This window comes from Sus scrofa, chromosome 1 (assembly GCF_000003025.6).
Source record: "Sus scrofa isolate TJ Tabasco breed Duroc chromosome 1, Sscrofa11.1, whole genome shotgun sequence".
Classification (NCBI taxonomy): Eukaryota; Metazoa; Chordata; class Mammalia; order Artiodactyla; family Suidae; genus Sus; species Sus scrofa.
In genome coordinates, this window is record NC_010443.5 from 93,064,181 (window position 1) to 93,078,663 (window position 14,483).

Genomic DNA, 14,483 nt, shown 5'->3' on the forward strand with positions numbered 1-14,483 from the left:
AGCAGAGATTATTGTTAAACCTCAGTATATACTTTTATTGACTTTATGTTGTTGCATTAGAATAAAAACTTCAGGGAGTTCCAATCATGGCTCAGAGCTTAATGAATCCTACTAGGATCCATGAGGTTTTGGGTTCAATCCCTGGCCTTGCTCAGTGGGTTAAGGAATCCAGCATTGCATTGGTGTAGGTTGCAGACACGGCTTGAATTCCGCATTGCTGTGGCTCTGCTGTAGGCCGGCGGCTACTGCTCCGATTAGATCCCAAGCCTGGGAACCTCAATATATCACAGGTACAACCCTAGAAAAGGGAAAAAGACAAAAAAAAAAGAATAAAAATTTTGCATCCAGATGAATTGATGAATTTAGCTATAGTGTGCCCCAATTTGAAGGAATTTTCCAAATATTTAGAGAATAGTCCTGGGCTAATTATTATTTTTTTTTGTTTTGTGTGTTTGTTTAAATTTTCTTGCACCCATTGTAATTCCCCTTTTGACAGAATATATGCTTTCTAGTGGTTTTTATGTTCATTCTCTCACAGGTATTATTTTCTGAGAATAACAAAAATGTCCTTCTGTCTCTTGATATGTTAACTCAAATTAGAGCCCTAGGCACATTTCTATTTCACTTGAAATGGCTTTCCCACTAAAGAGTTTCCTAAAGGCATTTTTTCAGCTGGGCATTTCTCAAGGTATAGATTAAGGGGTTTAACATGGGAGTTATCATAGTGTAGAATACAGCAACTGCTTTATCAATGGGTAAAGTAACTGCTGGTTGCATGTACTCGAATATGCAGGGCACAAAGAAGATGACAACTGCTGCGATGTGGGAGACACAGGTAGAGAGGGCTTTGCATCTGGCCTGCAAGCTTTGGGCCCTTATGGTTTGAAGGATGACCCCATAGGATGCAACCAAGAGTAGGAAGTTTGACAGACAGATGAATCCACTGTTGGCAGCAACAAAGAGCCCTAGAGTGTGGGTATCAGTGCAGGCCAGATTAAGCAAAGGAATCAGGTCACATATAAAGTGATCTATGATGTTAGGACCACAGAAGGGCAATCTAAAGATGAAAAGGATCTGTGTGAATCCATGGAGAAACCTCCCACCCATGACACTCCCACCAGCAGGCCACATAGCTGCCAATTCATGATGGTTGCATAGCACAAGGCCTTGCAGATGGCCACATATCGGTCATAGGCCATCACAGTCAGCAGGATGATATCAGCCCCTCCAAAGAAATGTTGCCCAAAGATTTGCATCATGCATGCATTGAAGGTGCTTGTTTTCTTTTCATAGAGCGAATCTACAACCAGTTTAGGGGTATCCACACGGGAATAGCAAGCATTGATGAAAGAGAGATGAGCCAGGAAATAGTACATGGGGCACCCCATTAATGGGCTGGTAGTGATGGTGACCATGGTGAGCACATTTCCCCCAGAGAGACAGTGTAGATGACCAAAAACACAACAAATATGACTTTCTGCACCTGTGGATTCTGTGTGAGTCCCAGTAGAATGAACTGTTACATTTTTCCTAGTCTACATGTAGTGCTGTTATTGTCAACCACATTACCTGAAAATACAGTACTTTTATTTTTAGCTTGCTCTTGTGTTTATTAAGCTTCTCCATCTAATAAATAACAAATGCTTTTATTCCACTGGCTTCAACATTCTTTTAAGATTTTCCTTGAGATGAAAAAATTTTGATCTGATCTCGTGAAGATTATTCAATTGTGATAGTATGAGAATTTGAGAATAAGAGTGTCAATAGGAGAATATGAAGAGGGAGAGAGGGATCTGAGAGAGAGGAGTTCTTTTGTACAAGTCTAGTGAAGAGGTTTTTGTTACTTGGATGAAGTGGACAGAAACCTATCATGGGGACAAAGGACAGAAAATTAACTTTAAAAATGTAATTCAATTTAAGAAGACATTGGTAATGGGAAGGTGATGAACAGGGTACAGGAGAGTCTGCTGTAAGGAAAGTGGTAAACCATGTGTCTTCAATCAGATAACTTTATTATAGCTGATAAAGATGGTTGTAATAATTGATTGCTATGGGAATTGCACAATAGAAACATGTGCATGGTATTTTTCCACCCATGTTGATCATGGTAAAGAGTGTTACATACTGTACAGTAGACAATTGACAGTGTAAAACGGTTATAGTGGAAAAAATAAAAATAATTTTAAAAAAGAAATTTAGAGACTAATGTTAATGGGAATACACATGATAATATTAGCTAAACCTTAATTTAAATCAACTATGGTACAAGAAAATTAATTTTAATTGGCTTAATGAAATAATGATTGCACTCTGTTTTTTTATTTAAGGCACTTGGTTAATCCTCATTACAATATTATGACATAATCACCACCATCCTTTTTGTACCTATTTTGCACACTAGGGAGAAGAAGCAGAGAGAATTTAAGGATCTCACCAAAATCAAGCAGCTAATAAATGGCAGATCTAAGAATAGTTCAGATTATACATTTTAGCTTTATTTTTCCTCCAAATTCTTTAACTGTGTCCAGTATTTTTAAGTTAAAATAAATACTATTCAACTTGTCAACTCCTGTTGATGTGACCTTAATAGTTATGGTACTATATAATACTCTCTTGAGGCATGTATATATGAATTAATTTCATTGACAGACATATTAATACACATACACACAGACTCAGACATATATACACATGGTTCAACATATTGGAATTTCCAGTTTTGGATAACTGTGTGGTCCTGCTTTCACTGAAGGTCTGTTTTCATTTTCTCTCTCCCTCACCCTAGGATCTTTCCTCCCCAGTTTCCCTACTAATCATGAATCCTCAGATACTCCTGAAAAGCATTGAATTGATGATCCCAGTGATGGAGTGCATTACACTGAGAATCAGAAATAAAAATCAGATTAGAAAATTCTTTCCCCACTCTCAGCTTCTTGATCTGAGGCGCATTTCATGGTACATTACAAGTTTGTTTCCTCTAATATCAAGTGAGAATATTCATGTGCACTAAGCTATTGTGGGTATTGATTGAAGAAACATATATGAACATATGCACTACATGCTGCAGAAAAAGATGCTTCACTTGTTTTTCTGACTTTCTATGGATGTAGGTATAGGAAGAACGGCCATATTCAGCAATAATACAGAAAAACATTTAACCATGTAATGAACTTTGGAGGATTCATCTCCAATATTCCTTTAAAAGAGCTACAGGAGCCTCATTGTATACATAATGGTGGATCTCAGGAAAAGATATTCCTGTTGGACTAAACAGTGTATGATTTATATAACTTAATAGTGTCCTTTATACCTTTGTGTGTGTGTGAATTGTGTTTAAATTTTGTTTACATCTCATGATTAGTCTTGATTGTTTCAAATGTGTCTCTTGGCCAAAGAAAGATATCTGTTGTAGAGAGCTGGGTACTACAAATACATTATTATTATTATTTTTTTTTGTCTTTTTGCTATTTCTTTGGGCCGCTCCCGTGGCATATGGAGGTTCCCAGGCTAGGGGTCGAATCAGAGCTGTAGCCATCAGCCTATGCCAGAGCCACAGCAACAGGGGATCCGAGCCGCGTCTGCAACCTACACCACAGCTCACGGCAACGCTGGATCATTAACCCACTGAGCAAGTGCAGGGAGCGAACCCGCAACCTCATGGTTCCTAGTCGGATTCGTTAACCAGTGCGCCACGACGGGAACTCCCAAATACATTTCTTTTTTTTTTTTTTTTTTGTCTTTTTGTTGTTGTTGTTGCTATTTCTTGGGCCGCTCCCATGGCATATGGAGGTTCCCAGGCTAGGGGTCGAATCGGAGCTGTAGCCACCAGCCTACGCCAGAGCCACAGCAACGCGGGATCCGAGCCGCGTCTGCAACCTACACCACAGCTCACGGCAACGCCGGATCCTTAACCCACTGAGCAAGGGAAGGGAGCGAACCCGCAACCTCATGGTTCCTAGTCGGATTCGTTAACCACTGCGCCACGACGGGAACTCCCCAAATACATTTCTTAATCTTGAGTGTTTCATTTGTTAGGGTAGATTAGTGATGTTCAACAACTTTATCTTGAAGAGTAGGGAAAGACATAATGCATTATTATTCTACTTGAAAAATTTTGAAAAATCAGGATCATTATATGTATATAAAGTGACAATCTGTAATCAGCGTCTGGACTATTGAGAAACTTACCGTCTGGTCTTGGGTGATATTAATGATATTTGAGAGGGTTCAAAACTAATCCATCTTCACAATGACCTCCTTTTGGGATAAATACATTTCAATATGAAAGACCTGACACAATATAAAAGAGATTCTCCAGATAATTCATTATCACATCGACAATAGATAAGTATGTCATTTTAACAGTCTAAAAACATGCTGCTAGCCTAACACCTCAAATGGTTTCCACAGAAAACCTGGGAGTTGAGTTTAGAATGGATTCATTTGGAACACCACAGAGCAATGAGCTTCGATGGATGGCTCTGGTGCTATAAGCAGGAGGCAGAATGTGTGGTAAAAACACATCAAAGTGCGTGATTCCATCCAGGATGATGCATGCTGCTCTGGATTTGTAAAGAAACAAAGAAACAGAAGACATGTACCCATGCCCTGCATGGATCCTTAAAGAGGTATCCACAAAAAGGTAAATGACCTTTTTCTTAGAGCTGCTATTTTCTCTCCCAGGAATTAATAACCTTCTTTGATGGAAAGGCTTTGTCTTAGAAGCAGGTATTCTGGAGAGATGGGTTGGAAGAGCACATATTCTTGTGTGGGGGAATTGTATTCCCTGCCCTTGGAAACAAAACATCTGAGTCCCCTTTCTCTGTGTGACTCTGGGTATCTGAGAAACTTGAATGTCATGTGCATAGCAAAGATGGCGCACTTCCAGTGTGAGGATCTCTGATGTGGTTAACCTGTGCCCTCATGGCAGAGAGAGAATGCTGTCTTTTCATCAATATGAAACCCTTTTCCTGGAAACCTAGTGTTCTTGATAAACAACCAGATCAGAGAGGGCGTAAAACTAATGACAGTGATTTAAAAGTACTCAAATTCATAACCTGTTTTTCACATTCACCAGAGGCCTGTGGAAGAAAAGAGAAGTTCTAAAATGTCCTCAATGATTTATTGCTAGTACTCCGGTGATGGTCAGTATGGGACATTAGGCAACATTAAACCTGTAGACTGATATCTAAACACATGAAGCTCACTCTAAATTCAAACACAAGGGACATTTTGGTCCCTTTGCGTTATTTTACTTTTAGTCATTCTAGGAGATATGCAGTGATAAATTATTGAGGATTTAGTTTGCTCTCCTTGATGACAATGACATTGATCATTTTTTTAAACTGTTGTTATAGGTATGTTTTTAAACTGTTGTTATAGGTATGTTTTTTTGGGGGGAGGGAATTTCTTTGCATGTTCTCTGTAAAATTTACAAATAAGAAACAAAACAAAACAAAACAAAAGGAAAAGACAAAACAGTAGTTCCGTCATGGCTCAGTTGTTAATGAATCCAACTAGGAACCATGAGGATATGGATTTGATTCTTGGCCTCACTCAGCAGGTAAAGGAATCCAGCTTTGCCATGAACTGTAGTGTGGGTCACAGATGCAGCTTGGATCCTGTGTTACTGTGGCTGTGGTGTAGGCCAGTGGCTACAGCTCAGATTGTACCCCTGGCCTGGGAACCTCCATGTGTTTTGGGTGCAGCCTTTGAAAAGACAAAAAGACCAAAAATAAATAAATAAATAAAAATGAAAATAAGAGCTCCTTAGTTCCCTTTCTAGTTCAGTGGGTTAGGAAACCAACATAGTGTCTTTCAGGATGCATGTTCAATCCTTGGTCTTGCTCAGTGGGTTAATGTCCTGGAGTTTCTGTATGCAAGCTGCGATTTAGGTCTTGAATGTGGTTGGATGGGCATTCTTGTGCCTGTGGAGTAGGCTGGCAACTGAAGCTCTGCTTTGACCATAAGCCTGGGAATTTCCATATGCCATAGGTGTCCAGAAAGAATGGGGCTGTGGGCTGTCAGCAGCCCAGACACACAGCAGCAATTCCTGGGTTCAGTGGGGCCCAGTGAATGAGATCTGACCAGAAGCAGCCATGTCCACCTCATTCTGAATCATCACTGGCAAAGCTCAAGCCTCCAACCTTTTATACCTGAATCATTACAGTAACCTCCTAGCTCCCCTTCTGCTGCCTGTGATGCTTCCTTCAACTTATCCTCCATATAGAAGCCAGAATTATCATTCTAATACTCAAACCTACATCATTTTCTAGTTTCAAAATATGTACACTGGAAATTTTCCCTAGAGTACTTAGCATTAAGCCTTCAAACAATTACGAGACCCTCATTGACCTTCTCTGTCCCTATGTATCTCACTTCATAATGTGCTTTGAGCCAAATGTTCAGCATGTTGCCTGCCACACAGTGGACATTGGGGAAATCACTTTTGAATAGTTGATTTAACAAATACAGGAATATTTAATTTATTAGAACTTCTGCATTTTTTTTTTGACTTTGCCTCTTTTCTAGGCCTACACCCGTAGCATTTGGAGGTTCCCAAGCTAGGGGCTAATCAAAGCTATAGCCGCCGGCCTACACTAAAGCCACAGCAAGGCAGGATCTGAGCCGCATCTCTGACCTACACCACAGCTCACATCAATGCCAGATCCTTAACCCACTAAGTAAGGCCAGGGATTGAACTCACAACCTCATGGTTCGTAGTCACATTCGTTAACCACTGCACTATGATGGGAATTCCAACTTCACATTCTTGTATTTGCCTGCTGACTTTTGATAAATATTCCATCTCCCGTCAACACTGTTACTCTCCCTGATGCCTATTCATTCTTCAGAGTGCATTTTATCCATCACATCGCATTTGGATGTCTTTTCATCCTGAAATTTTTTTCTGACCCACCATGTCTGTTTTTGTGTCTTCCTAACAGACTTGGATGACACACTGTGCTTCATTATCTTACAGGTTATAACAATGTGATGTCATTTTCTGTCCCTTGTTGGGGTCTCTCTGTGAAAGCAGCACTCAGGTTTTTCTTTATTCAGTACTGAAGCCCCAACATCTATCAATGTGCCTGCTAGAATCCTTGGACTTGAAGTATGTATTGTTTAATAAATGAGGGATGGAAACAATGAATGGAATATATTCTGAAATTGCAGAATTTGCATACATGAAGGTACATATTTCAAACATAGTTTTTCATGATGTAATGTTACCCAACATCAACCTGATTAACAGAGAAATAGAGGAAAAACAGGCCACATTTATGGTGTGATGACGTCTTACTAGGAGCAGGGAGAACCTCAAGGTAAACTATTTCTTCATATAATGACATACTCATTTAAGTTTTTTCTTCTTCCTAGTTTAAGCAGTAAGAAAAACAAATTGTAAAGAATATAAGTAAAAGTCTCAGATGAAGGTACAAAAGAATTTCTTAGGTTCCAGTACTATTTTTTTTCTATATTTTATTACATTTTCCCTCTTTATACTTACCTTTATTCATTTGTTAATTATTAGAAACCACAATTTATTGTACTTGTTCGAACTCTTGTTTTCAAGTGGGCACATATTTACGAGTATGACTGGTTTTTGATGTTTGTCTGTTTCCCTTTTTTTTTGACTGCACCTGTAGTATATGGAAGTTCCCAGACAAGGAATTATATCCTAGCCACAGCTGTTACCTATGCTGTAGCTTTGGCAATGCCTGATCCTTTAATCCACTGAACTGAGGATCAAACCTGTGCCTCCACAGTGACCCTGAGCCACTGAAGTCAGATTCTTTACCTACTCTATGCTAGAGTGGACACTCCAATATGATTGTTTAATACATTGAAATTCATGATAAAATATTACATTCATAAATTTGATAACGTGAAAATCCTGTTAAAGAAAATATCATTTTTTTAATCATCGCTCTTTCTTTTTTTTATGTAGTCTCATTTTTACTATTTTAATATTCAGTTTCTTTTTTTTTCTTTTTTTTAATATATATATTTTTATTTTCCCACTGTACAGCAAGGGGGTCAGGTTATCCTTACATGTATACATTACAATTACATTTTTCCCCCACCCTTTCTTCTGTTGCAACATGAGTATCTAGACATAGTTCTCAATGCTATTCAGCAGGATCTCCTTGTAAATCTATTCTAAGCTGTGTCGGAATCATCCCTCTTTCTGATGGATTATCAGCAGAAGATGGTCACAAAGACAATACAAAATAATTCTGAGTGATATAAGGATATTTGGAAATACGATGTAATATTCATTATGGTTTATAAATTAAATGGCCCATATCTTTTATATTCCCAGAGGAGTCTCTTAACATAAGGTTATAGAAAATATTTAACCATAAACCATGATATTTAAATGTGCGAATTTAGTAGTAAAATGATTAGAATTTAGTTTTATGTATTCAATTATACAATAGTATATATGCTAACAGATATGTATAGTGCAAAATATCATACATATTAGGATATAAATGAAAAATATTTCTTCATATGATGATATACCTGTCAAAATTTGCTTTATTTATTACACATGTATGTGGTCCAGCACAGCCCCTCAGTCCATTTCAATGAATGGTGACTATTCTAATCATGTTACCTTTTTGTCATCATTTCCTGACAGTATATCGCAGCAGTTAAGATCATAGTCTCAGGGATCGGTTATATTTTGATAACTGGTTCTTCAGTAACTCTGTTTTGGCACTTACTCATTTCTGTTTGGTCACTCAGCTGTTAATGGTGATAACAGCAGTGCCTATCTAACTCATTGGATTGTTAGAGAGATTATTGCTAAACACCAGTATATATTTTATTGCCTTTATCTTGTTTTATTAAAAGAAAAGCTTTGAATCCATATATATTGATAAATTTGGTGAAAGTGTGTCCCAATTTGATAGAATTTTCAAAATATTTAGAGAATAGCACTGGGCTAGCTTTTGTTCTGCTCCATTTCCTTGTACCCATTTTAACTCCTCTTTGTGCAGAATCTATGCTTCATAGTGATTTTATTTTTATTTATCTCTTAGGTTGTATTTGCAGAGATTAACAAAAATCTCTTTATGACCCTTGCCTCTCTTCACTCAAATTTGGGTTCTAGGCACATTTCTATTTCACTTGAAATGGCTTTCCCACTAAAGAGTTTCCTAAAGGCATTTTTCAGCTGGGCATTTCTAAAGGTATAGATTAAGGGGTTTAACATGGGAGTTATCATAGTGTAGAATACAGCAACTGCCTTATCAATGGGTAAAGTAACTGCTGGTTGCATGTACTTGAATATGCAGGGCACAAAGAATATGACAACTGCTGTGATGTGGGAGACACAGGTAGAGAGGGCTTTGCATCTGGCCTGCAAGCTTTGGGCCCTTATGGTTTGAAGGATGACCCCATAGGATACAACCAAGAGTAGGAAGTTTGACAGACAGATGAATCCACTGTTAGCAGCAACAAAGAGCCCTAGAGTGTGGGTATCGGTGCAGGCCAGATTAAGCAAAGGAATCAGGTCACATATAAAGTGATCTATGATGTTAGGACCACAGAAGGGCAATCTAAAGATGAAAAGGATCTGTGTGAATCCATGGAGAAAGCCTCCCACCCATGACACTTCCACCAGCAGGCCACATAGCTGCCAATTCATGATGGTTGCATAGCACAAGCCCTTGCAGATGGCCACATATCAGTCATAGGCCATCACAATCAGCAGGATGATATCAGCCCCTCCAAAGAAATGTTGCCCAAAGATTTGCATCATGCATGCATTGAAGGTGCTTGTTTTCTTTTCATAGAGCGAATCTACAACCAGTTTAGGGGTTTCCACACAGGAATGGCAAGCACTGATGAAAGAGAGATGAGCCAGGAAATAGTACAAGGGGCACCCCATTAATGGGCTGGTAGTGATGGTGACCATGGTGAGCACATTTCCCCCAGAGAGACAGTGTAGATGACCAAAAACACAACAAATATGACTTTCTGCACCTGTGGATTCTGTGTGAGTCCCAGTAGAATGAAATCCATTACATCATTCCTAGTTTCCATGTAGTTCATGTTATTAACCACATTACCTGGAAAAAAAGTCCTTTTTTAGCTCAATCTTGAGTTTATTAAGCCTATTCCTCTAATAAATAACAAAGGCCTATATTTTATTGGACTCTAAATTCTTGTAAGATTTTCCTTGAGATTAAATATTTGGTCTAATCTCTTGAAGATTTATCAATTGTGAATGTATGAGAAAATGAGATTATTAGGGTCCATATGAAAATATACATGTAAGGCTTTTATTGTATGAGTGTTAGCAGAAGAAGGATCTGAGAGAGATGGAATCTTGTGTACAAGTATAGTGAAGAGTTTTGTGTGACATGTCTTCTGTAAATGTGTTAAACAATGGCAATGACAGGATCAAAAGTGCTGCTAAGCCCGGCTTGGACAAATGACCAAGATAGTCACATACTATCCATCCTCAGGGTCAGGGAGACCCCAAATACACATGACCTCTAGGTAAGAAAGGGAAGGGGTGCCAGGCCATAACAAGTCGAGATTATCTTTCCACCATGCCTTGCTTTAGAATCCATCTTGGTCCAAAGATGTGCACACAGATCACAGGAGGGCCCAGGGTCTGTTCAGGTGTGAAAGATAAAACAAGATAATTGCTCAAAGGAAGACAAAGACCTGGAGTAACTGTCCTATATAAGTGACTTATATCATCTCTCTGGTGCACTCCACATTCAGGAGGATGCTCCTTTGGGTGTGGATTACTGCTTTGCATTCGAGGACTTCTCTGTGTGCTCTCCCATGTGTTGCACTGCGTTTCCAACAATACATTTTGTACCTGTCTTTATGGTCTTTGCCTCCTTGAAACATTCCTGCTTTCAAGAGAGAACAAGAATCAGGACAATTCTGCTTTCAGCGTCTAGCTAGTCTACTGACTGGCATTCCTGGTGTTCATCCAGGCTGCCCAAATTCAACTCCTGAACAGAGAAGTAAGACCTCACTCCAAGCCATCACTCACTGCTGTCTCTCTGAGATCAGTTCCACTCAAAGTTCAAAGTCCTATGGTAATTTAGTCAATCAGGAAATATCTTGGACATTATTCAAGTATCTCAATATGTGAAGCACACTCGTAACATTCTGGGCAAAAACTTAAAAATAAACAAAACAAAAACATTATGCATAGTGACAGTGCAGATGTGTAGTATTTTTAAAGCAAATAATCATTTTACCACTATATTATAATGAAATGATAACAATCATTATATTATTATCTACAATTTGGAGGAAACTTAGGTCTCTCCATCCCCACTCTGAGGACATCCACCTACTGCTCTGAAGATAATATTGGACCTTGAACATTCTATTGCATGGGCTGATAACTGTGAGCTACAAACCAAATATGGCCTACCATTTTCATAAATAAAATTTTATTGGAAGAGTTATGTTTATTGATTTGTGTATTGCCTATGGCTGCATTCATACTATAGGATGCAGAATTGAGTAGCTGAAATCAGATAGAATTCAATATTTGAAATTTTAGCCCACAAAAACAAAAATATTTACTGTAAGACACTTTCCAAAAAAAAAAAGCTTGCTGATACCTGTTCTATTAAATCAAATCACTGATATTGAAATATTTATATGTTAAATTATGGCAGTTTTTTAATTAGTAAATATGTTTTCCTTCCCACAAAGCTAGACTATAAATTAAAAACCAGAGTACTAGCTTTATTTTTTCAATTTCAATAATAAATATAAGATAAATAAATGAGCAGAGTTGTGCTCATATTTGGAATAGTAATTCAAACAGCATTGTCTTAAGAAAACATATGGTCTTCAAAGACAAGGAAGCTCACAGTACAATGTTAAATTAAAGAAAGGGTAAGGAACACTATAATTATAACATCATACTTATTATGTAAGTTTTATAATTAAACCACATTGATAAATACATATTCATATATAGATGGGGAAAATCAGAACTTCAATAATGATTAAGAATTTTGGGATTGCTGCCCAACAGCTAATTTTTTGGTACATTTATGTATTTTCCAAGTATTTAAAGATAAAGTACATTTCCCGGTTCAACATTCTTACAAGACAAATGTGTTACTGTAAATCAGCTATTAAGGAAAAAAAATCAATTAAAAGAGAAATGGGTTAGATAGAGTCATGATTAATTTATTCACCAATCTTTAGAAAAAAATCTTATGCAAACAAAATATCACAGGAGCTAATTGCTCTATTTGCGGTCTCCTAGGCAATATTTCAATGATATTCTCTAGTGTTAACATCCCTAAGGTTTTGGTGGCATATATATCTGACGGCTTGATGTTTGGGTTTAGCGTTTGATTGTGTTTTCTCTTTATCACTTCTTAACTTATTTTATTTCATTTCATTTTTTTGTCGTCACCCATGGCACATGAAATTTCCCAGGCCCTCTAAACATATTATAAATATGCCAAAGAAGAGGTGAAAGCTTTTTTATAATTTCAGTAATTAAGTAAATGTAGCTAATGTTACATTGTTCTTCTGCAAGAAATACCTAAAATGAGGGGAGAGAAATGTGTGATTAAGCGTAACAGGGTTATTGGAAAGGAAAATCCAGAAATAGAGCAACAACAGCAAAATAAAAATTGACCATTTTGCTGAGTCATTAATTGCCTTTTGAGTTCTACATTCTTACAATACAACAAGTTAGGTGGAGAAGAACTTGTAGATTCTCAATGGTTTCTTAATATGTTTCTCTCAAGAGCAGCAATTCAACTAAAATCATATTTATGCAAAATATTAGGTCAGTCTGTCTCATGAAGACAGCTGCCGCTATAGATACTGAGTCACATCTTTTGAGACAGGGCCAACTCCAATTTTGTTTTCCCTAACTCGACAGATTTATTTTATTATTCCAGTTGCACATATTTCATACTCTTTCAAAAACTGTGATATTAGTAAATTCTAGCTTTTAAAAATAATGTAAATGTTGAAACCAAGTATTTTCCATAACACAATTTATAGATATTCACTAGGTCTCTCCACATTTCCTCATTTTAACCTGCTGTATCCAAAATTTACTTCTCATTTCTCTGAATCAAATTTTATACATTGTCCACAGAAACCAAGAAAACCAGAGTGATGGTGTCACTTTCACTTTATAGGGCCCCTCGGAATGTCCAGGTCTCCAGCTGCCACTCTCCCTGGTCTTCCTCACCATCTACATGGTCACTGTGCTGGGGAACTTGGGCATGATCCTGATGATCAAGCTCAGTCCCAGACTCTGCACCCCATGTACTTCTTCCTCAGCCACATGTCCTTGGTGGATTTCTGTTACTCCACAGTTGTTACACCCAAACTATTAGAAAACTTGGTTGTAGAAGACAGAACCATTTCCTTCACTGGATGCATCATGCAGTTCTTCTTTGCCTGCCTATTTGTGGTGACAGAAACTTTCATGTTGGCAGTGATGGCTTATGACTGATTTGTGGCAGTTTGTAACCCTATTCTCTACACAGTTGTCATGTCCCAGAAGCTTTGTTCCTTGCTAGTGGGTGCATCATACTCTTGGGCTATGGTCTGTTCCCTGACCCTTATCTACTTTCTATTGGAATTGTCCTTCAGAGGGAATAATATCATAAACAACTTTGTCTGTGAGCATGCTGCCATTGTGGCTGTTTCCTGCTCTGACACCCACATCGGCCAGCAGATCATCTTAGTCTCAGCCACATTCAATGAAATAAGCAGCCTGATGGTCATTCTTACTTCCTGTGTTTTCATTTATATCACTATCATGAAGATGCCCTCAACAGGGGGGCATTACAAAGCCTTCTCCACCTGTGCTTCCCACCTGACCGCCATCACCATCTTCCATGGGACCATCCTTTTTCTCTACTGTGTTCCTAACTCCAAAGGTTCATGGGTCATGGTCAAGTGGGGCTCTGTCTTTTACACAGTGGTCATCCCCATGCTGAACCCACTGATCTACAGCCTCAGAAACAAAGATGTGAAAGAGTCAGTGAAGAGGTTAATCAAGGCTAAATTATTAAATCAATGTTAAATTGATAAAATGTAAAGCTGGACATAATCATTTTTTTCTTTTTTGGAGGACTGTAAGAATTTTTCAGTAATAAATCAATACAGGAATCTATGCTAACCTTGCAATTTACAGTCCAACATCTGTTCACTCTTTTATTTTAATAAAATAACCTTAAATTACAAATAATAATAGAAATAAAAGACTATTTAAACTAGATTTTTGATTTGGATATTGAAATATAAATGTGTTAGTATTCCTGACCTTGTCATTGTCCTGGTAAATTTCATTTTATTTATCATTTATTTTTTATTTAATGTATCTTTTTCTTTTTTTAGGGCCACGCCCATGGCATATGGAGTTTCCGAGGCTAGGGGTGGAATTGGAGCTGTAGTTGCTGGCCTACACCACAGCCATAGCAATGCAGAATTCAAGCCATTGTCTATGA

The 14,483-nt window shown here is 37.9% G+C and overlaps 3 pseudogenes; 1 reads left to right on the forward strand and 2 right to left on the reverse strand.

Moving 5' to 3' along the window:
- LOC110259463 lies at nt 655–1,415 on the reverse strand (annotated as a pseudogene).
- LOC110259465 lies at nt 9,101–10,065 on the reverse strand (annotated as a pseudogene).
- On the forward strand, nt 10,402–14,059 carry LOC110259467 (annotated as a pseudogene).